The sequence below is a fragment of the Halichoerus grypus genome, chromosome 1 (assembly GCF_964656455.1).
Source record: "Halichoerus grypus chromosome 1, mHalGry1.hap1.1, whole genome shotgun sequence".
Taxonomy (NCBI): domain Eukaryota; kingdom Metazoa; phylum Chordata; class Mammalia; order Carnivora; family Phocidae; genus Halichoerus; species Halichoerus grypus.
In genome coordinates this window covers 51,395,950-51,421,384 of record NC_135712.1, presented here as the reverse complement: position 1 = coordinate 51,421,384, position 25,435 = coordinate 51,395,950, and positions in this window count along the sequence as shown.

Sequence of the window (25,435 nt, the reverse complement as noted above, 5' to 3'; positions counted from 1 at the left end):
AGACTCCGTGCTCAATCAGCACAGACCCTGATGCGGGGCTTGATGCGGGGCTCCATCTCACGACCCTGAGATCATGACCTGAGCCAAAACCAAGAGTCAGAAGCTTAATCAACTGTACCACCCAGGTATCCTTTTTTTCTATCCTTTTAATTATATCCAGGTTATTACATTTAAAGTGGATTTCTTGTAGTCAGCATATAGATGGGGCTTGTTTTCTTTTTCTTTTTTAAATCTAATAAGATACACTCTCTTTTATTTTGAAACTTTAGGCCAGCTAGTGAAATTACTGACATAGTTGTATTTAAATATACCATCTTGTTATTAATTTTCTCTTCATCCTATCTGTTCTAGTTATTTTTTTCTCCATTCTTTTGTACTGTTTTTAATCATTCTATTTTATCTCCACTACTGATTTATTTATTGTAACTCTTTTGTAAATTTTTGGGCAAATTGGTGTTAGTGTTGTTTAGGTCTTCTAAATCCTTACTGATTTTCAGTTTATTTGTTTAATCAATTAGTAGAGGAGAGCTATTGTTGTCTCTATAATTGTGCATTTCTCTTTTTTCTTATTTCAGTTCTGTTTTACTTCATGCATTTTGAAGCTCTTTTATTTGATTGGATTGATTGATTGATTGATTGATTCATTTATTTAATCATTCATATGTAGGATTGTTATATTTTCTCAGTGAATTGTTCCCTTTATCATTTTCCTTTATCCTTTCCATGTTCTTTTTTTTTTTTTTTAATCCTTTCCTTGTTCTGAAGTAAGTTTTGTTTGACATTAATATAGCCACTTCACTTTTTCCATGTTGATTGCATGGCAATTTTTCAATATTTTACTTTTTTTGTCACCATACCTTTAACCTATTTATATTTTCATATTTAAGGTGAGTTTCTTATAAGCAGCATTTAGTTTTGATTTTTAATCAAATATGATTTTATTTTGCTTGATTACATTCAACATAACAATATATAGTTGGATTTAAATTTAATATTTTGCTATTTGCTATTTGTCTCATCTTTTTGGGTACAATTTTCTCCCTGCTTTGAATTAATTTTGTATTTTTATAATTCTTTTTCTTATTGGTATATCTCTTGATAAATTGTTAGCAATTATCCTAAGATTAACAATATATATCTTTAATATATCACAGATAACCTTCTTGTAATAGAATACCACTTTACATATAAGAAATGTACAGTATTTCTAATTCCTTCCTCATATCTTTGTATTGTTTTCATACATTTCATTTATACATGTTATAAGCCCCACAGTATGTTTTCATTAGTTACACTTTAGATTGTAAATTATCTCTTAGAGTGGGTAAAAAAAAAAATTTAAACTTACTTTGATTTTTCTACTATATGTGGACCTCAAACAAGTTTCTGTCTAGTATCATATTTCTCTGTTTGAAGAACTTCCTTTGACACTTCTCATAGTATAAGTCTGCTGGAAATGACTTCTCTCAACTTTTGTTGGTCTAAAAAAGTCTTCATTTATCTTCATTTTGAAACATATTTTCATTGGGTATATGATTCTGGGATGACAGCCTTTTACTTTAAGTACTTTGGAGATATTACTCATTTGTCTTCTGACTTGTATAATTCTTGACAGAAGTTTGCTGTTATACAAATCTTTGGTCCACTGTATATAATGTGTATTTACCCCCCTCTACCTGCCTTTAAGATTTTTCATGGTGTGTGTGTGTGTGTGTGTGTGTGTGAGTTTATCCAGAGTAGGATTCTTAAATATTTCATTTAGCCTTTCACTATTTTCACATATTTCCTCTACTTCATTCTCTTTCTGCTTCTTCTGGAACTCAATTATACCTATGTTACACCATTTGAAATTTTCCACAGTTCCTGGATAATCTCTTTGCCCTTTTTTCCTCTTTCTTTTTCCTTTTTGTTTCAGTTTGGATAATTTCTATTGATTTATCTTTAAGTTCACTAGTTCTTTTATTAACTGTCTTAAATCTACTTATGAGCCAGCCAAATGAATTCTTCTGTGTATCTAAATTTTTTTGTCAGCATTTGCACTTGACTCATATCATTTCCACCCTGTTGAAATTCTACATCTGTGAATGCATGTGTCTCTTGTTTTTGCGGTAGATTAAAAAAATTAGTCATAGTTATTTTGGAATCTTTCTCAGAGAGTTACAACATATGGTCATTTCTTATTCTGGTTCAGCTTATTATATATAATATATATCTCATATATGTATAAGCAATATTTTCATAAAGTTTTTTATAAAATATATATGCATTTACATATGTATGTGTAATTTTTTTGTTTGCTTTTTATTTGTGTCTTACAATCATTGATTGAATGTCAGATATCATGTTAGAATAGTCAGAGTGGAAGTCAATACATTTTATGCCTGGAAAAGTCATGCCCCTTTTTCTGTTAAGTTGTTAGATATGGGGTTAAGTGAATCTAGTCAGGAGTTGAGATAAAGAGGGGTTTTATGTTTGTAGTGATTAGCTTTAGTGTACCACTTGTTTCAATTTTCTTCAATATGGGCTGCTCCTGTCTTGCTGTGAAGGCTTGGGTTGTGTTGTTGGGTGAGTTTTCTCAGTGTAAGTACTCCATTCTCAGCTCTGAGCAAACCTGTGCCACAGCTGGCAGGCTCCCTCCATGTTCTTGCCCCATCCCCCACAGTAAATTACTGTTGCTTGTTGCTATGTACTAGCATTATCTTTGCAGCAAAGTTCTCTCTCTCTCTTTATCCAGTCTCATGCTTATGGAGGTTTTGGCGCCATGGTTTTCTCAGCATTCCAGCACTTCATTTCCATGACAGTCCAACACTGTCTTACATTTGTTGTTCATTTTGATGGAAGTTTCCTTTCCTTCAGCTAACAATAATAGATCACTGTTTGATATCAATATAGGATCCTAGGCCCAAGATGGTTTCCTTCTACTTGTCAAGAGTTTATTTTTCTATTCTTTCCCCAGCCATGGAGTCTTTCCCTGGGCTTTGGATGTGACAGACTTTGCTGCCCTACATCAACAGGCTGAAAGCTGGTAGCTTCATAGGAGAGAAAGGTCTAGAGAAATAGTCAGTGTTTAATTACTGTACCTTCCAAGCTCCGGTTACCTCTTGATACCTGTATCACTCACTCTTGGCTTGTGTCCTACCCCTAATCTTTTTTGTATCACTTGGTAGAGACCTATAACAAAGTTTTGCAAATGAATGGAGACTTCCCTTATGTGCAGGACTCAGTTTTTTCAAACTTGTCTACACCTGGGCTTTGGCAGTTAAATAAAATGTTAGCTGTTTTGGCTTACCTGTTTACCTGGTGGCTGGTGTCTCTTTATCCCGTGCTCTGCCACAGGTAAGAGTTTTTGCACCCTGTTTTCCCTTAGAGAAACTTGTCCCTCTTTGGAATTTATCTGTTTAATGGGTGCCTTGTGATTTTTGCTCTCTGATAGATTAAGGAAATTGTCATTTTGTGTTTTTTCCAAATTTTTTTCCATTGTTGAGGTAGAAGCAACATTCTATGCAGCTTTTTACATCTAAGCAGGAGAGCTAATGGCTACATCTCTTATTTCTTGACCTGTTATTGGTAGCAGATTAATTGGCCAGAAGCTAAATAACGTAGTAAAATTATGGAAATATTGAAGTTAAAGTATTCACTTAGTTAACCATTTTCTAACATGAAATGATAAAAATTTTCGTTTAAGAAAATTGATCGATTGATAGATATAAAATCACATTGGTAATTATGATGACACAATTAGAAAAATATTATAAGCTCTGCATTATAGATAATTGCATTTACAAGGAGGTTGAATTATTTCCTTACAGCTAGTCAATGTTGGATCTGGGATTTGAACACAATGATAGAGTTGAAATTCCAACTTATATCTTTTTTAATTTAATTTTATTATGTTATGTTAGTCACTATACAATACATCATTAGTTGTTTGTTCTTTTTGCTTTTTTTTTATTATGTTATGTTAATCACCATACATTACATCATTGGTTTTTGATGTAGTGTTTCATGATTCATTGTTTGCATATAACACCCAGTGCTCCATTCAGTGTGTGCCCTCTTTAATAACCATCACCAGGCTAACATATCCCCCCACCCCCTCCCTTCTAGAACCCTCAGTTTGTTTCTCAGAGTCCATAGTCTCTCATGGTTTGTCTCCCCCTCCGATTTCCCGCCCCTTCATTTTTCCCTTCCTGCTATCTTCTTCTTCTTCTTCTTTTAACATATAATGTATTATTTGTTTCACACATACAGGTCTGTGATTCAACAGTCTTACACAATTCACAGTGCTCACCATAGCACATACCCTCCCCAATGTCTATCACCGAGCCACCCCATCCTTCCCACCCCCCCACCACTCCAGCAACCCTCAGTTTGTTTCCTGAGATTAAGAATTCCTCATATCAGTGAGATCATATGATACATGTCTTTCTCTGATTGACTTATTTCGCTCAGCATAATACCTTCAGTTCCATCCACGTCGTTGCAAATGGCAAGATCTCATTCCTTTTGATGGCTGCATAATATTCCATTGTTTATATATACCACATCAACTTATATCTTTATAACTTGGAATTATATGCTCTTTTCTGCCATGAGACCAATGATTTCCCAGAAATGGAGTGTATTATGGTATGTAAATATGTAGTAATTTCATTGAAGAATAGGAGAAAAAGACATACAGGCAAATAGCAAGCAATAAACATTATGGGTGCTATAGTACCAATATGAATAAAATGCTATGGAAATACAGTTGTTAATAATTCCACCTGGAAAAGACACGGATGAATTTACAGTGGAAGTAACATTTAACTGGTATTTTCAAGTACTAATGGATTTTTGCAGGAATAAGATGTGCTGACATGTCTTTGCTTATGCCAAAACATATATATGCACAAAGTAAGTGCTGTATCCAAGAGGAAGTGGAAATCTCAGTGTGGCAGCATGCAGTGTATATAATATAATTTGGTAGGTATGAAGCAGGAGAGGAAAAATGGAACCAGATTGTGCAGATCTTGGCAGGCAGACTAAGTTTATAGTAGCAAAAATTGGAATGTTTTAAGCAAGAATATGATAAAATCATTTTATGTTCAGCAATATATTGATGGGGTTAGTAGCAATGATGAGCAGTATGTTAATTGACTGGAGGTATCGGGGTTTATTAGCAGTCCTTAGAATCTTCCAGGTGAATTCTAAGCTAAGGTAAGGACAGAAGAATCAAAGAAAGAGGTAAAGTTACACAGGCCTTTCTGAGGTAGAATTTTAGAGAAATTTTAGAATAATTGGCTGACACAATAAGAAAGAGGGAGTTACTAAAACTTGAGGTCATTTCTAATTTAGTAGATACGATGACAGTATTAACTGAGATAGCATATTCAATCTTCAGTGGTACTAGAATGTAGATAACTTCATGGGGTTGATAAAAGACCATTGAGATCATTTTATTCTGAACATGTCCATAAAATAGGATTAACCAATATTTGCTGGTCACCTATTGAAGGCAGAGAAACAGTTCAAGGTGATTTGAAAGACACACAGATCTGTTTCTCCTCCACAATTGTACCCTCCAAGTATACAGTTGAGTTGGGCAGATGAAACATAATGTGGGATTAAAAGCAGTACGGAAAAACAATAGAAAATATTTTCCAAGGCTGTGAATGATTCATTGCTTAATGATTTACAAGATTTAAAAGGAAAGAGGTTAATTAGCAGTGGCCAGGAAGGAAAGTAATAGAAGTTAATAGAAGTATACAGTATGTCAGTTTTCTCAGGGGATAAAGCAGAGAGAGTCACTGACTATTGTGTTTCTTTGGAATTTTTTTGCGTGAGTGTACAAAGAAAATTGAATTTTAAAATGCTAAAACTTAAAAACTGCTACTTTGGGTTTGCTAGAAGTTTCAGTTGTGGAGAGAGGGGGTAGAAACTGGACTTTGTTTCCATTGACTAGGAAGGAAGCTCAGTTCTCTGGTTTTCTCTTTCACTCATGCATATATAAAGCAAATATCTACCCTCTCCTTATAGTGTAACCCTGAAAAATAGAAGTAATCAAAATTCAGCTGCTTTCAACCAAGATGTGTTTGTTTAATGATAGAAGTTAGGTTTATCTTATGCAAAACTCTATCCCTGCTGAGATAGAGAAATGAATTTATTTTCTTGAATCTGGAAATATGCTATCCCATGACTGACAACTATTATTTGTCCTTGGGAGGTGGTGTTCTTTTACATCCAAACATTTATTCACATTTATTGGAAGAACAGATCACTCCAGGAAGGATGTGTAAAACAGAGAGTGTCTTCATCCCATATTATTAGAAAGACTGTAAGCCGGATTGAGGATGCCGCCGTCTAACTGGTGCTGCTGTATTAGTATACCACAGGCAATGCTGCTTAGTATTTTGAAAGCCAGATACAGGAAATAATGTCAAGTGTTATTAGCAGTATGATTATCTTGATTCCCAGATCCCATTTTTTTTTTTGTTTTTTTTTTGTTTTTTAAAGATTTTATTTATTCATTTGAGACACAGAGATACAGAGAGAGAGAGAGAGAGAGCATGAGCAGGGAGAGAGGCAGAGGGAGAGGGAGAAGCAGGCTCCCTGCTGAGCCAGGAGCCCGATGTGGGGCTCGATCCCAGGACCCTGGGATCATGACCTGAGCCGAAGGCAGACGCTTAACCATCTGAGCCACCCAGGCGCCCCCCAGATCCCATTTTGTAGGTGAAAATGGGAATTTTCTTTTTTTTTTTTTTAAAGATTTTATTTATTTATTTGACAGAGAGAAACACAGCGAGAGAGGGAACACGAGCAGGGGGAGTGGGAGAGGGAGAAGCAGGCTTCCCGCGGAGCAGGGAGCCCGATGTGGGGCTCGATCCCAGGACCCTGGGACCATGACCTGAGCCGAAGGCAGGCGCTTAATGACTGAGCCACCCAGGCGCCACCAAAATGGGAATTTTCTTAGAAAAGAATTAAAAACTGCCTTTGAAAAAAATTGAAGGGTTCAATTCTGGGTAGGAAATGATGAAGTCTTAGACTGGAGCAAGGAGAATTTCTTTTGTCTTTGGGATAGGAGCAGAGAGGTTTGTGAACTAAAGTGGGAAATAACTTTGGTATAGGTGGAGCTGACTTTCCAATATCAGTTTGCTGAGAGCTAGGCTGGGACATAGGCTGTGCTTACTTTTCTTATACCTTCCATGAAAATATTTTAAAAATATTATAGCTTGATCTAAGCCATGCTTTGAGGAATGAAAAAAGCAACTCATTAACAATATTTGTATTGTGTGAATGACAGGAGCGTCAGTGAGCCACTTACTCGTAGCAGGGGGTGCCCTGCAGGTTGGGAGCATCATTGGTTCAAATTGAAAGCAGGTGGTGAAAGTGACAAGCAGGATGGATTTAACGGTCATGTGTGCATGCTTTAGAGACTCTCAGAAATTTACTAAGTTCTCTCAGAGAACTTAGTGAAAGAATGGGCTTCATGAAGACTATGTAATGTGGCCTCTATGACAGAGCATTTAAATAAAATTGAAAGTCAACAATATCTAAGATGTGGTTATGGAAAAATATAAAGTTTTATTATAATGGCTAAAGTGCAGGACACCCTTTTTCACCAAAAAGGCATTCATATATAAAACCATACTATAATCAGTTTTTCTTACTCATAAGTGTCTCTTAAAATGGAGTGTGCCATATGAGATTTTTGTAATTATTAAGGCTCATGTAGCCAAGCAATTAATTTCAACTCACTCACATTTTTAAAAATGAAAAAGTAGTGCATAAAAACAGATTATGGAAATGAAACAAAATACTTGAATAAATTGAAATGTCGGAACCCAATATTTTTCAAAACCTAAGTATGTATTCTTCAGGTACTCAGGGGATTCTGTAGATGAACCTGATATTAATAACGGTCTCAGTGAGACTACTTCAAGTGTTTGCTTTAGCACTTCATGAGACTATGTCTGTATAGAACTGATTTAATTAATATTCTACATCAGAGTACATAGCATTAGAAATGAAAGATTAGTGGTGGGTGTGGTGAATCACTGAAATGCTCTAGCCCTCTAAATGGCACAAGTATATGACAGGATTATTAATGGTGCTTGAAAAATGTTCATCTCTGCCTCCCTTGTTTAGTGACACTTGAAGCTACAGTGTTTTGATACGTATTATTCAAAGCCTTCTTTATTCATCCTGATTTATAGCCTGTTTTCTGCCAGTGTCTAACTTAGAGATCCTGTCAGCTAAGCAACCTCTTGGTAGCTCAGTTTTTCTTGATTCAAAATGGTGTAAACACTGCTTTACCATGGTATTAAGTAATAATGAAATAATGTGCCCTTTCTGTGCCATGTATTTGCTTAAACAGCAGGGACGTTCTTGAGTATAAAGTTACCCATAGTTCATTTCTCTTAGATCAATTAAACTATGTGAAAACAAACAGAAAATCAAAAACAATTTTGGTTAGTATTTTTATTATTAATTAAGATTAGCAGATGTGGAGAAATGCATTATATCTAAACTAAGTGAATGTTTAAAAACCAAACACAGTATTAATTAATTAAGTAAGTAATTTTGAGTCTACTGTTTTCTAAGCATTGTGTTTAGCCTTGGGGATATAACGGTGAACAAATGGTGATTGATCTTACAGTTTAATGGAAAAGACAAACACTGAACTAGAAATTAGACCTGTAATATGTTTAAAAAGTTGACGTATAGAGTAATATGGAAACATAAAACAATAGGGTGAGCTTAGTATGAGAGCTCATTTAAGGCCTCCTCTGGCAAAAATGTAGCGTATTTGCAGGCAGAGAAAACATCATGAATAAAAGTCCTAAGATGAGAGGGGTTAGGAGGGGAGTAATTTCAAGAAATTGAAATACAAACAGAATAGTTATATTTATAGAATGTGGCATGACCATATAATAAGATATGCTACTTTTTCTACAAATACAATATAATATATTTATAAGATAGCCATATATAGGAGAAAAAGACAGGACTTATAAATGCATAACCTTATATATGAGGATAGGAGGATTTTGGCCTTTGTCTTATTTATTTGTAGGAAGATATCAAAAGGTGAGTAACAGGATCCAATTTATATTTCAAAATATCTTTCTGGTATACTGTAAAAAGAAGATTGGAAAGGAGTAAAAGAAGTGAAGACTCATTAGGAGAAATGATTGTGGCTTGGATTAATACTGGGGGAATGGGAAAGGAGAGAAATGGACATTTTGAGAAGTAATTGGCAGAAGTAATTAGAACTGATAGGACTCTGGAGTTGAGGAAAGAAAGCATTTTGAGATGGTCAAGTAGTCAATATTGTGGAGTACTGGCAAATAATGCCCGTATAAATGCATATATCTGTAGTAAAATCACACTAATTAGGACTAATTATTGGATGTTTATATTGAATGAATAGCTAACAACTTTTTCTTCCCATATTATCCAATTTTTTTAAAATTATTTTTTTATTTTAAAGAGAGAGAGTGAGAGCGTGAGTGGGGAAGGCAGAGGGATAGGGAGAGAATCAAGTGGATTTCTCACCAAGCGTGGAGCCCGACTTGGCGGCTGGGTACCAGGACACCGAGATCAAGACCTGAGCTGAAATCAAGAGTCAGACACTCAACCGACTGAGCCACCCAGGAACCCCAAATTACCCAAATTTTTAAACTTTGTTTTGGAAACACTTTACCCCAAACATCTGATCAACTGTTGTATTTCCCCAATATGTATTTCATTTTTGTTCCCAGAGCTACTTCATCATCTCTACTCTAGTTTAATGCCTTACTATGATCTCCTAAGAACTTCTCACCCAGCTCACTTGTGTCTGTCTCATCATCTTCTGCTTTAATTCATCCAATGTACTAATGGATTCGTCTTTCTAATTTATAATTCTAATTTTACCACTATCCTCCTTATAAATCTTTGGTGGCTCCTTTTCTGCCGAATTTATGATAAATTTCTAGTGACATGGTTAAGAGGATACATAATGTATTACAAAGTTTAATCCCCCTCTTCCACCATATTCTAAGAAAAATGGGTTTTGCTTACTGGATGTCAATCAGGAGCTGGTTTTCTTTCAGTTTATACAAGGGTTATGAGTAAGGAAAAATGTGAAGAAGCAAGAAATGTTAATTTGTATAAATATGCCTCAGATAAGAGAAGGCAGGAGAGCTGATGTGTCTATGTTTGCTTTAGAGAGAGGGTTTTGGGGAGTTGAGAAAAAGGAAGATATTTGAGGGATACTATGATGTACATATAAGGGATGAATGAGAGAATGAGAGAAGGGGAGAGAATAACTTTAGGAAGTTTTTAATCAGATCCATTTTGATGTTCTTCAGGAGAATTCAGTAAATATTTGAATTGGATTTTTAATTATGTAACTGTGTATATATTCATCTATAAATATAGCTGATATATTCCCTTCTAGTTTAAACCCTCACGTTTTCCCAGAAACCATAAATTACAGCCAACTAATTTTTGCTCATCTGCTATGTCCAGTGCTTTCTCATCGTGACTGTATTTACTCTGTTTTTCTTTCAGTATTTTTTTAAGTTTTTATTTAAATTCCAGTTAGTTGGCATACAATGTAATGTTAGTTTCGGGTGTACAGGACAGTGATTCAACTCTTCCCAATATCACCCAGTGCTCATCACAACAACTGTCCTCCGAGTTAATCCCCATCACCTATTTAACCCATCCTCCCACCCACCTCCATTCTGGTAACCATGTTTGTTCTTTATAGTTCAAAGTCTGTTTCTTGTTTTGCCTCTCTCTCTCTTTTTTCCCCGTTGCTCATTTATTTTGTTTCTTAAATTCCACATATGAGTGAAATCATATGGTATTTGTCTTTCTCTGACTGACTTATTTCACTTAGCTTAATACTCTTTAGCTCCATCCATGTTGTTGCAAATAGCAAGATTTCATTCTTTTTTGTGGCTGAGTGATGTTCCATTATATATGTGATGTATATAATATATACAAAACATCTTCTTTATCCATTCATCAGTTGATGGACATGGGCTAGTTCCATAGTTTGACTATTGCAGATAATGCTGCTATAAACATTGAGGTGCATGTAGCCCCTTGAATTAGTATTTTTTGTCTCCTTTGGATAAATGCTTAGTAGTGCAATTGTAGGATCATAGGGTAGTTCTATTTTTACCTTTTTGAGGAGCCTCCATACTGTTTTCCAGAGTGGCTGCAGTAGTTTGCATTCCAACAGTGCAAGAGGGTTCTTTTTTCTCCACATCCTTGCCAACACCTGTTGTTTCTTGTGTTGTTGATTTTAGTCTTTCTGACAGGAAACAAAAGCAAAAATAAACTATTGGGACTTCATCAAAATAAAAAGCTTCTGTACAGCGAAGAAAACAATGAACCAAACTGAAAGGTAACCTACAGAATGGGAGAAGATATTTGCAAATGACTCTTTTTTTCATATCTAGAACATCCTCTTCTTCCAACAGTCCTGAAGAATTCCTACAATACTTTCAATGATATGAGATGGCACCATCTCTATGAAAGATTATTTTAACCACAAAATTGGATCTTATCTCTGTTTTTCAAGAGAATTCATGGAATTTGAATTTTATTTTTCTTGAGGACTTGATGTTACTCTAGATTGTATTATAGCCATTTGTGTGTGTGTGTGGTCTTAATATACCCTAACACAGAAAGAACATTAAGAAAAGAGGGTATTTCTTAGTCTCATTCATATCTTTCTGTCTTGTTTAGTACAATGTCCTAAAAAATGCATTGTCATAAACAAAAATATACATGTCATGTTGTAAGCAATTTTATTAATGTAAGACATTATCATTTATTAAAATTTTACTAATGATGTGTTTCCTTTAGTGGTATATTGTAGGCTATCTTCTTCAATTAACAGATGAAATAAATTTTACTGTATAGAAATTATATATACTTAAACAGGGCGCCTGGGTGGCTCAGTTGGTTAAGCGACTGCCTTCGGCTCAGGTCATGATCCTGGAGTCCCTGGATCGAGTCCCACATCGGGCTCCCTGCTCGGCAGGGAGTCTGCTTCTCCCTCTGACCCTCCCCCCTCTCATGTGTTCTCTCTCATTCTCTCTCTCTCAAATAAATAAATAAAATCTTTAAAAAAAAAAAAAGAAATTATATATACTTAAACAAATGACACTGTGTATTGTTAAGGTTATATCTATGTTCATATTCTGCTAGAACACATGAGATCTCCAAATCAGAGAACAGACCTTTTACTAGTGAAGCTTAAACAGCAGACAGAGTTGCATCTTACATTGGTTGCATCAGCTTTGATATCCACAGATGACATGGTAAGATCCAGATGTACCTTAATGTGCAGTGGGATTGTACCTCAGGAGAGGAACCCCACAATTAACTGACTCAGATCTGATATAAGATGGTTAGCACATCTGCCCTTCCTTCGATCTAGAGATAATGAGAGACCTTGAATCTGAAATGTGTCCAACTTTTCCCTGGGGAAGGGAAGGAAAAATCTCGACTCTGGAATGTAATCAAATGGCTTTGGGGAGATATGTATCCAAGATAAATCTCTGCGGGGCAATTTACTGTGTCTAATTTCCAAGGTAAGTTTGACATTTAATCATCCTTTAATCTATGCCATTTTCTCAGGCAACCTGGATCATGCAGAAATAGGAAAATATTCTTGGAATCTTATCCCACAACATATATTTAACTATATAAAAAATCTCACACCTAAAACAATAAATGATGTTTTAAAGTCTGTTTTCTTTTCCTTATAGTTGGCTATTCAATAGTATCAATAAGAAGAAAAAACAAGTTCTATTTGTATACAGATATTTATATTTTAAATTATTATAATCTAAATTTATAGTGATTTAATGGAGCATATTATCTTTTTATATAGTTAAGTATTAAAACTTATATAATAATATATCTAATGTTAAAGTTCTTACAATCACAAAATCTAAAATCTAATATTCAATAGTCAGGTTGAGTATTTGAGAGATTTTGATACTTTGAAGTGTCCCTTGTATCAAATTTATTTTGTCAATTTGTACTTTTATAAGAAGTTTGCAAATCTAGCTAAAATAAAAAGTAGGATACTTCAAATATATATTTAATTCAGCATTTAATAAAGACCTCTTATTATAAGACTATTTTATTAAATGCTCCTATTTATATATTAAAAATTATACTATTTTATGTTTATTTTAATTATAAAATATTTCAAGTATACAGAGAAGTATAGAGAATCATCTTACATAACCCAGTCATTAAATCTTAATATTGTGTCACATTTACTTTAGAATATTTTATAATTTAACATCCCCAAACCCATTCCCTTCTTTCCTTTCTGTTGTAATCTCTATTTTGATTGTCATATGTTAATTGTTTTATATTTAACTATGAGGTCATAAATGTGAGCAACATAGAATATTGTTTTGGCATGTTCAAAATTTTTATGTAAATGGAATCATCATCCATGTATGATTTTTCAACACTTTTAATTTGTGATACTGAGATTTAATCATATTGATACTTTTACCCAATTCATTCAGTTTAACTGCTCTGAAATGTTTTATTGTTCAAATACCACATTAAAAAAATTATTCTGCTGTAAGATGACTACAGTGTTTCTGACTTTTATAAACAATGCTTCAATGAATATTCTTATACATACATTTTAAGCCTATCTGTAAAATATATTTTAGGATATATTTCTGGAAAGGGGCCTCCTGAATATTAGTGAATAAAAATGTCCAACTTTGTTACATAGACTGAATTACTTCTCTAAGATAGTTGTTTGTACCAATGCACACTGCCCCCCAGCATTGAATGAGTTTCTATTCAACATTCTTACCAAGACTTGGAATCATTATTTCTTCAGAGAGGTAACAAGGAATAGGAATAAAAGATGCACCTTGGAGCTGAACTGCATTGGTTGCAATTCCAGCTCTGCCCCATACTAGCTTTGTGACAATGCCAACAACTTCATTTTGTATATAATTTTTTCTCATCTTCAAAATGAGAATAATAATGACACCTTTCTCAAGGAGTTGTGAGGGTCAAAAAAGTTAATAGAAGTTGACCATGTAATATAGTTTCTGACATGTAGAAAGTATAATTTAAATATTTAAAAACAACTTATTTTATGGAAAGTAGTATTGTATTATCTCACTGAAGCTTGTTTTAATTTGAAGTTCTACAAGTACTAGTGAGATTCACTGCAATTTCTCCTCTTTGAAGTGTATGTTAACATTGTTTCTCTTTTTATGGTTAGGCTTTTGGTCTTTTTTATTATTTATATATGGGCATTTAAAAATCCTTTTTGTTTGCCATGTTTTGGTGTGTAAATTGTTGCTAATCTGTTACAAGCTAAATTATTCTTTTAAGCTTTGTTTATCATCTTATTTGTAGTAATTTTTAATTTTAATAGAGTCCAATTAATCAATATATTCTTTACTGGTTCTTAACATTTTTGCTTCTAGGAAACCCTTCCTTACTTGTGTTTATAAATATGATTTCCTATAAAGTCTTACAAAAGCTTTGAAATATTCTTTTTTTCACTTTTGGCTCTTTAATTCAATTGGATTTTATTTTGGGGTATAATATAAGAAGAATAAAATCTTACTTTTTTGTCATATGGATAACCACACATTCTGATACTATTTATTATATAGGTCAAACTTTTACCTCTGATTTGTAATGCTTTCTCCATCACATATAAAAATTCTGTCTCTGTGTGAGCTTATTTCTAGGTTCAGTGTCTTTGTTCTGTGTTTTCTTGCATTGATATATATATATATCCATTGTTGAACTTAATCCTTTTTTATACAACCTAATTTTAAAAACTCTTGGCAGTTTTGCATACACACACATACACACACAGACATACACATGCATGAAATAAGTTGGGATTATCATTGGAATTTGGATGTATATAATAATTAATTAACAAGTTATAATATTTAGATTTTTCCATGTATGCATATGATATTATTCTTAATTTACTCCAGTATTTTAAAATTTCTTTCAATAATATTTAATAATTTTCTTCATAAAGTTTTTATGCTTCTTCTGCTATCTTTTTTCCTAAGTAATTTGTAAGTTTCTCTTTTTTTTTTCTTTGTAATTATAAATGGGATTTTTTATTGCATTTTTAAAATAGTCATTACTGGTGCAGGAGAACACTGTTTTTTTTTAAGGTTAATCTTATACCTAGCAATACTGATAAATTCTTTTCTTAGAAAATTTGAAATTTGGTTTTTGTATGTAGATGACTGCAAATTTTAACAAATTTGAGAATTTCTTTTCAAATACCATACCATTTATTATTTTTTCTTACTTTACTGTTTTGCCTTATATTTTCAGTTGATTTAAGCTTACATAGTAGGCATCCTTGACCAATTTATGAATTTCAATTAATGGAAATGCTTCCAGAAGTTTCAAACATTAACTATTGAGTCTGACACTTTTCTATACATGGCTATCTTAGGAACAAAATACAGAGAATTTCTATTCTTGTGAAGATATATTCTACTAAGGAAGTCAGATAGTAAATGGTAAACTTAGCAGATTAGCATGTGGTATGTTCGGAGATAATACATACATTAAAAAAAAAAACCACATCTAATACAGAAAGAGAGAGTAGAGGTATGTGACTGGGAGCTAGTTGTAGTATTAAATAAAGTGGTAGGATAGGCCCTATTAAGAATTTGAGATTTCGGAAAATATTTGAAGCAGATGAAGGAGTTATTTAGTCCAGTGGAGAGATGGGGAAAATGTGTTTAGAGAACCCCCTTGGGCACAGACCCTAAGATGCGCATTAAAATTTGTATGTTGACCAGTTTGACTGGCAGGAGAAGAGCAGTAGGATTTCAGGCTCCAAAGGTAAGAAGTGGGGTAGATCATGAGGACATTGTGGCCCATTGTAAGAACTTTAACTTCTCTAAGTGTAATGGAAAACCATTGGAGAAAAGTGTGGTAAAGAATAAGATGATCTGTCATAAGCTTTAAAAGAATCACTCTTTCTGCTGTGTTGAGAATAGACTATAAGTGCGTGAAGGTACAAGTAGTTAGGAGGATATTACAGTGGCCTGAGAAGGTGATTCATACTAAGTTGGTAGCAGTGAATATGGTCAGAAGTAGTCAGATTCCAGATGTATTTTGAAGGAATAACGAACAGAATTTGCTAATAGGTCTTACAGGTTGTGTCAGAGAAGAATGAACTGAAATTTTCTTCTTTCTCTCTCTCTCTCCATTGCTCTTTCTCTGGATGAAAAATCTTCTTGTATCTGGGGTTCCCAGGTTTCCTGAATTGTTACAGTAGTCCACACTGGGTCTTTAAAATTTGTTGAATTTTAGTTGCTTTCCTCCTTGCTCTAATGCAAAATGAAACCATGTGTTCTACTTCTCAAAAGGTCTTGTTACCTTTTGGAATACAGTTTGTCCAGTTTCCTTGTAACTTCAGCTCTAAAAATTATGATTTGGTAATTTATGAAGCTTTTCTCATTGCTAGAGCTCTAGGTTCTCACTCAGCACCAAGTAATATGGCACTGAAATATATAAAGCAAGCAGGACATAAGGTGGGACAGTCTATTTAGCCAATAATCACAATCTATGATGAAGTAACTGCATGCTCTTGGCTAGTTGATTGTTCAATGTTTAAGGGGAAAACTTTAAAGATATGAGTATTTGTCACAACCCATGCATGCCCACAAACATATGCACTTATATATCAAAAGTAACCCAACACAATACTCACCATTTCTACATCTGATAAGTTTTGACTTTTTTCTGTTTTCTATTCTAATTTCTACTTGATAAATTGATTTTCTCATAAAACAATAGTTTTCAAATATTGCCTTAGACTATTTTTCTAGAAGTGAACTGTTGTTTCAAAAGTAAATACCTTTAGTAAATAATTAAGAAACATAATAAAATTTGTTAAATTTTATTAAAAGAGAGTTACTATCAAAAACCCCTAATTAAAATGACGACAGGAGTGAGAAAAAGAAATAAATGCATCAGGAAGTGCTGAGATCAATGCCTAAACATAGAATATATATATATATATATATATATATATATATATGCCTAAATGCCTAAACATAGAATATATATATATATATATATACATATATATACACTCAATAGTAATATATATAGTACCTATAATATATATGTATATAGTATATATGTGGTATATAGCGTATGTAGTATATATAGTGTATATAGTATCTATAGTAAGTAATTCATGCATATAATAATTTAAACAAATAGAAATGTAAAATATGAATAGTAAACTTTTATCTTCTCTCCCTTCTTTCCCTGTCTCACTCACCAAATTAATTACTTTAATGACTTTAATGGTTTCTTGTGTACCCTTCTTAAAATTTTATATGCAAGTTCAAGAAAAAACACATGCACCTTTTCTGCAGCTAGTATCAACAACTCACTCTATTCTATGCTGTTCTATAATATGATTTTTCCTCAGTTAATCCATCTTAGAGATATTAAGCATCTACTTATTCATATTTCAATTTCTGTCTAATGAGAATGTTTTCTATAAATCATGCAATCATTTTTTATCTATGGGTATTTAGATTCTTTTTTCAGTGTTTAACTATTACATAACAATGCTGTAATCAATAGTTTATATTGATTGTACATTAGTCCATATTTTTGTTTCAGTCTTTCCATCAGATAAATATACAATAATGGAAGTCCTAGATTAAAAAATAAAAAGCATATGCATGTTAAACTTTGATTTTGACACATTGCCTTTCCAAAGGTTATTCCAGTTTATTTCCTCATATCTGAGAATGCCTCATTACTCAGGTCTTCATCATATCTAACATTGTACTGTTCTTGTTTTGCTGGGACAAACCACTCTTGCTCACATTTATTATTCTTTGAATATATAACTTGTTTCTATTTGATAATATTTTGTGGGTGTTTGTGTGTGTATGGCTTTTCCTTTAATATTTCATGGGAGACTGAGTTGTGACATTAAATGTTTTCACATTTTGATATCAATGTAGGAAAATTTAAAAAACTTAGAGCAAATTTCAAAATTTTCATTATTTTCTATGCTAGGTTTTTAGATACATGTTGTAACATCAAGACCATCCCAAAACTTAGTGGCTTAAAAACAGTAATTTATCATCTCCAATAATTCTGTGGATTGACTGGTATCAACAGCATGTTTCTTTCTCCTGGTCTTTTTAGAGATTATCAGTATTGTTGAGAGCAATTTAAATTTGTTAAAAAGAAACAATTAGGTGCTTTTAAGGTATTAATATAGAAGATTAAAATGGCATACGAAGGGAAATTAATGAATATGGGCACTTTTTGATACAAAAACCTGATGATCAAATAAATATTTAAAAATAATATTTCCACAGGTAATTGATTTTTGCCTATGTTAATAACACCGAGTAATTGAATCTGCTCTTAACGACAACATATTTTGTATAAAGTTCCCTTAGATCAGCCTGATGGCAGTATCAATAAGTGGTTATGTTTCTTCTGTTTCTCCCCCTAAGTGCCCCAATATAATTTTGCTTTTTTAGTTATTATATATCACTACCATCTTTGCTCCGAAGCACTTTGTGGACAGAGCACATTCAATCAAACGTAGGCAAGGAAATGCAGCTCTGTCGACTAAGCTGATTCACAAATTTCTCTCTAGGGCACAACCTTAAAACACAATCTGAAACAACATTTTGTTATTTAATTCATCAGCAGAAAAGTAGTTATGCTGAGGTGAAATAAAGTTAGGACTGCCTAGATTAACATGGCCATTCTGTATTAACGGTGATCAGAGTGACTCGATTGCTCTTTCAAATAGGGACCAATGTTGCCAAATTCATGAATTATAATTGTGAACATACATTCTGATACTGTGGATGGAACCTGTGCTGTGGCTCTAGGGTAAGGAAAAGGGGAAAGTCAACGTTGGTACAGGAAGATTGGCATCTCTCCGAGGAGCCAAGTTAGAAACTCAAATCAGGGTATTCAGTATTTGAATCAGCATAGATTACTTTCTGGATGCCCAGTCAAGTGGTATTAAATTTTTTCTTGAAATTGTATTATTCTAGCTGGTGATTCATGTCTGTTCAATCATGAGCCCATTGCCCTGACTTCTGCCCTCATCACTTCCACAGTATTTAGACAGCCTCGGAAGTATTTTCATAGCTTTACATATTCCTCACTTAGTCGGGGGTGGGGCTGAGCAAATTTGTTATTAGTTTCTTCTGTGCAAGTGTTCAGCACTGAATTTAGTTGTGCAGAGGGAGTAGTTTTAATATTTGGTGCTAACTACCATCAACGCTGTTCTATAATCTCTTTCTGCTTTTTTCTCTCTCCTATGCTATTAATAAACTTCATACCTTGCAATCAAATTATTAATTTAGTCACCACCTTAGCAGCATGAAGCTAAAAAAGAGACAGTTGGTGTTTTACATTTCAAGAAATAGATCTTTAATCCTTTAAGGTGTTGGTAATATTATCAATACCTGGGGATAGAAAAAGTCCTACTGTTCAACTGATATCTTGCTTTTATCCCCTGTGTTTGTATTTTGCTATAGACAAGTGGCTCTACCTTATAAGATTCTTCGTCCTAGACCACCTAAGCCTGCTAAAAGTAGAAGCCCACAAAAATATAGTGTGATGGAAACTTCAAAGAGAGGATTATAGCTTGCTCCCACTGAGACACACTTTTTTAAAAAGTATGTGCATATAGTCTGTAAAATTATTTTTTATAACTGTTCTTTCTATTTTTTCAAGTTTTTATTTAAATTCCAGTTAGTTAACATACAGTGTAATATTAGTTTCAGGTATACAACTTAGTGATTCAACACTTCCTTACAACACCCAGTGCTCATCACAGCAAATGCACTCCTTACTCCCCATCCCTATTTAACCCATCCTCCCACCCACTTCCCCTGTTTCCAACCCTAAGTGCCTCAATGTAATTTTGCCTTTTTAGTTATTATATATCACCTACCATCTTTGTTCCAAAGCATTTTGTGGATAGAGCACATTCAATCAGACGTAACCATCAGTTTTTCTCTATAGTTAAAAGAGTCTGTTTCTTGGTTTGCCTCTCTCTCTTTTTATATTTCCCTTGCTTGTTTGTTAAAATTATTTTATTACATTTCAAAAATATATATATATTCTACATATGTATAACATATATAAAAGTATTTATGCATGGAGATATATGTACATATATAGAAATGTATGAATAGACAGAAACAAAGAGACAGAGAGAATGCACACTGGTAAGATGATAAAATTTCACAGTCTGCTTTCTGGGTTCTACTGAGTGTAACAGGAACCATTTAAAACCTATGTAAGTCTATTGATTTTTTTTTGAGTAGGAGACTGCATGTTTATCATCATACTCTCTGGCTCTGGTTCCTTTCAGTTGTTTACTGCAGTTTTTCAGTTCAAGTGCTAGAATAAATTAGGGAGTACTAAACAGTCCCTCTTGACTCTTAAAGGTTTCAAAGACAAGTCTAGGTAAGAACTAAAAACACTTATGGGTATTTTTAATGCCTACTTTACCTTCTTTTGGCCCGTCATTTAAATATCTTATTTTTTTATCTGCCTTTAATACATTCTCCTCTGTAGGGTAATTAAATTACATTATTATGACCACTCCATAACTGTGTTGTACCTATGGCAAATACTTCCTTCTAGATACCTTATTCAATAGACCTTCTATTTTGATTCTGTCCAATATTACTTTCCAAGTTTTAATCATATTTCATGATAATTGGCTACTTCTATCAGTTCGTTGAGAATAACCAAAACATAATGTATCACACAATTTTGAAATTTAATAATTAAAACATCTAGAAATATTCTTTTTTCTTTTTAGATTCTAGAAAATCTAAAAATCCCATTAAGAAACTTTCTTTTGCCTGACTAATGATGTATAAGAACAGTTTGAGTCAAAGGTGATGATTCCTCTTGGAAGAAATTAATTAGTGTCTCATCTACTCTTTTCTATGGAAATAGGAGGCATGGCAATGCAATTCCAGTTGGCACAAAACCTTGCAAAATGTCTCCCTTTTCTGCCTAACATTTGAAAGCATTTCCAGTGAAAGAAAGGACTAACTCTATTGTTTACATAATTTCTTCTATTTCTTTCACTGGATCACAGAAGCAATGCAAATTATTCTGTATTAATATGATTCAGTTACTGTTCTCTGCAATGTTTAATTTACCTTCATTATAAGAATTTTGGAAATATTTAAATCATTTTTTGCTTTGTAACTGATTTAAAATCCAATAAGATAACTCTAAAGTAAACTTAAAATTTTTAATTTATATGAAAAATTTGAACGTCTAGCTGATGGGGTTGGTGAAGAAAGAGAAATGACATATTAATGTTTCTTATTCTTTAATTATTGTATCAGCCAACAACCTGTCTGTCTCAAACTTGGCTGTAGGCTGAAGTTATAACCCTCTTGAATGTGAAAATCATAAATAATCTAGGGATCATGTCTTTGGCACAAGTAACCTTAAAATGGTAGTGGGGCATTAAAGATTCTCTTACCTTGCACAACCATTTGGTGTAGGTCCAATACAAGCAAGCTATCTCTGGCCAAAAATGTCCGTTCATTCTGAAGAAATTATGCTCCTCTAAGGCCATGAAGCTTCCCACTAAACTTCATATGGTATTTGAAACCAATGCAAAGATAGTAAAAAACTCAATGAACTTTATATGTTAGATGGATGAGTGAGTAAAGGAGACTTGTAACACAGAAAGAAATACTGAAGACTAAGTAAACTGGGGACTAACTACATTGCTGAATAAAACGTCTGAAGTCAATAAGACTGCACTGAACCACCAAAGTTTGGCAACTCTAGAGTTTGTAACCTCTGGAGAATAGATCAATATTTTTAAGGTGCATTCTAAGAAACACTCACCTTAGAAGATTCACGAGACCAAAAAAAAGCACAAAACAAAACTTTGTAATGTATATCCACGCATTAAAGCAGTGCTCTCCAGATGGGGTGCATCTACATCATAGGGTGCACAAAATAATTCAGTAGGAGGTAGGAAGGAAACTTGACAACATTTTAAAAGCATTTATTTTTATAATATTTTAAATCTTTTTATTTTTGTATATTTTATAACATATATAACATTAACACAATAGTGTAATTATTTATGTTGAATACCTACACATCTATTGGGGTTATATGTCAAAATTGCTACTGAACCAGTGTCTGAAGAAAAAAAAAAAATCGGACTTCTTCATTAAAGGGTCTTAGATTTTTCACAGTAAAGCAACATTCCTTTGAACTTATATCAACTTAGGTGATTTTAAGTGTATTATTTGAAAAAGACAATTCAATTGAGTAAATTATAAAGATCTAATTGGCTTTATTCAATGACTCATGAATTGGGAAACATCCCATCTAGCAAAAAGAAGTGAACTTTGAGGAGTTGTACAAAATGGAAGGCTTTTACAGGCAGGGATGGGGTGGGACAAGGAGGTTATTAGCAAAAGGAAAGAGGAATATTTTAGTCAAGGTTGACTTCACTTAGGGAGAAGGGCAGGGGGTCTTATCCTGCAGATTGCCTCACTAGTGCTGATCAGGAAATTCACACTGATTGTTTTAAAATTCTACTGCAAGAGGCTGAAACTGCATTTATATCAGGTATTAAGTCCTGGTGAGGTTTAGCAGAAAGGACTCCATTTTGGGCCTGTTATTTTTTACAGTATATATGTTCCATCCATTATGATCCAATGAAGCACATTTTGTGAGTCACTGTTTTTTAGAAGCCAGATGCTTTTATTCTAGACAGCATGCTTCCATTTACTGTATCTGATAAGAGGGGAATGATAATGACCTGGATTTTAGAGTGTGTTTTGCAAATTCAATTATTCCTGGAAAGTCTTGATCAGAGAGGACAGAACTAAAGCAGAATTAACAAAAAGCAGGATTTTTACCTTAATTGCAACCTATCAAGTTAGCTTGCCAAACTTTAATGGATTCTGTTAAAAGACATGAGATCCCTGGGTCAGAGATGAATGACTATCTAACTGGTAGCCAGCGTATCAGCATTTATTTTATGTATGTATGTATGTATGTATTGATTGGTTCGGCCAGTTCTCTAAGATCCAGTTCCCACAGGGACACAAGAGGATGACTAGACAACAGCTGCGCACGTCATGAACTGCTTACGGGAAAGGAAGCCCAAGTTTAGGGAGCCTAGATCTTTCATAATGGGAAGAAGCATGCTTCCTTTTGCTTTGGATAAAGACGCTATCTCTGTTTTTCAAGGCTGTTTACTATACAAACATATCCTTGAAAAGATTGTCTTGGACTAAAGGCAATCAGTGACTCTGCTTGCAAGATATGCAGAAATATGAGAGATTCATGGAGAAATATTTCTCTGTTAAGCTGTGCTAATGGGTTAGGTTTCACAGAGAGTAAGCCAACATACCTGAACCTGGCCCAATGCTCTCTTTAAAGCCTCTTCACACAGGATCATCTTTCTGGGTACACAACCAGTACAAACACACAAAACCCTATGCTTAGAATCCTATCCCCTTCTGTAGTTTAATGGTTTGTGATTTCCTGTGGTTGCTGTCTTATAACTCTTAATAATGTTATCTTAGACATTATGTTTTGTTAAATGAAGTCCTATAAGATCACAGATGAATTGCAAGGGCCTTGGAGTCTACCTCTTGCTCACCTCTCTGCTTCCTGGGAATGAGTTCTAAGCCATCTCGCTAACACTCCATATGCTGCCCAGGCTTCCTACCTTATTTAGGAAGGCTTTTGCTCTTTCTCTCTGGGGCAGTGATTGGGTTGTGTTAGTTGGAAGAGGCCCTCGTTTGCTATTTTCTTTCTCTCCATGCAAAGGCTTAGGTGGAACATGATGGCAGTTAGTAGAATTTTGGTAATTCTTTCTTTCTTTACTTTTATTTTTTTATTTTTTTTTTATTTTTTTTTATTTTTTATTTTTTTAAAGATTTTATTTATTTATTTGACAGAGAGAGACACAGTGAGAGCAGGAACACAAGCAGGGGGAGTGGGAGAGGGAGAAGCAGGCCTCCCACCGAGCAGGGAGCCCGATGCGGGGCTCGATCCCAGGACCCTGGGATCATGACCTGAGCCGAAGGCAGACGCTTAACGACTGAGCCACTCAGGCGCCCCTACTTTTATTTTTTTAAAGATTTATTTATTTGAGAGAGAGAGAGAGAGAGAGAGAGTGCGCGTGCGCACACACACACACACACACACATATGCATGAGTGGGGGGAGGGGCAGAGGAAGACAATCACAAGCAGACTCTCTGTTGAGCATGGAGCCTGATGCCGGGCTCCATCTCATGACCCATGAGATTATGACCTGAGCTGAAACCAAGAGTTGGATGCTTACCCGAATGAGCCACCCAGGTGCCCCGAATTTTGGTAATTCTTTAAATGAGTTAATGCTCTTACATTTCCAGTTAAAACTGGCATTGACAATATAAAAATTCATGGTTAAATTCATGCTAGTAATTTAATATTTTAATTTTTCTTTACTTAGAGAGACATTAAATGACAAAGAAAACACATAATGGCAAGGTGAGAGAGAGAGAGCAGAAGAAACGAAAAGTTTATATTTATACTTTTAGTATTTATTTCCTGCCTTTTCAACAAGGGTCTTTGCATTTTCAGTTTGCACTTAGCCTCTACAATTTATGTGGCTAGTCCTGCTCACACAAGATATCTATCTCCGCTTCACCTCACCCAATGCCTTTCACCTCAGAATTCACTGAATATGAGAACTGTTAGAGGAGATACTCATACTCTGCATTTGTACTCTGTTCTTTCCATTTTTTACAATGGAAAAAGAGTCCCTGATTCTATCCTGGGTCAACCTATCCTCTTATATTCTGAACCTTTACTCTTGTTCTTATCAGGGATGTCACACTTGTATTTATCCTTTCTCTCACCTGAATCATGAAATCTTTAGACTTCCCACTTCTTTTGTATGATTGCCATTAATATGCAAACATGCTTAGTATAATGCACTTTTAATTTTAACATATACAAACAACAAGAATCATATACAAAACAAGAAAATCTCTTGACCCCACAACCCTGCTTTAGCTGCCTTTCCATTTCTCTGCTCTGTTTTGCAGCAAAAATTCTCAAGAGCTGTGTACACTCATTACCTCCCTGTCTTCACTACAAATCCATTTCCACTCCACTACAGATACTGTCAATGTAATTCCACTGAAATTGCTTATTAAATTACCAAATGATCTCTTAATGCCAAGTTCAGTGCTCACTTATCTGGTCCCCATCACACCTGGCTTTTGTCCAGCATTCAACATAGTTGACAACTCCTTCCTTTTTGACATTCTAGGTGTCCATGTCTCACTCTCCTCACTAATCATCCACCTGGTTGGTTATTTATTAGTCTTTTTCTGCTGATTC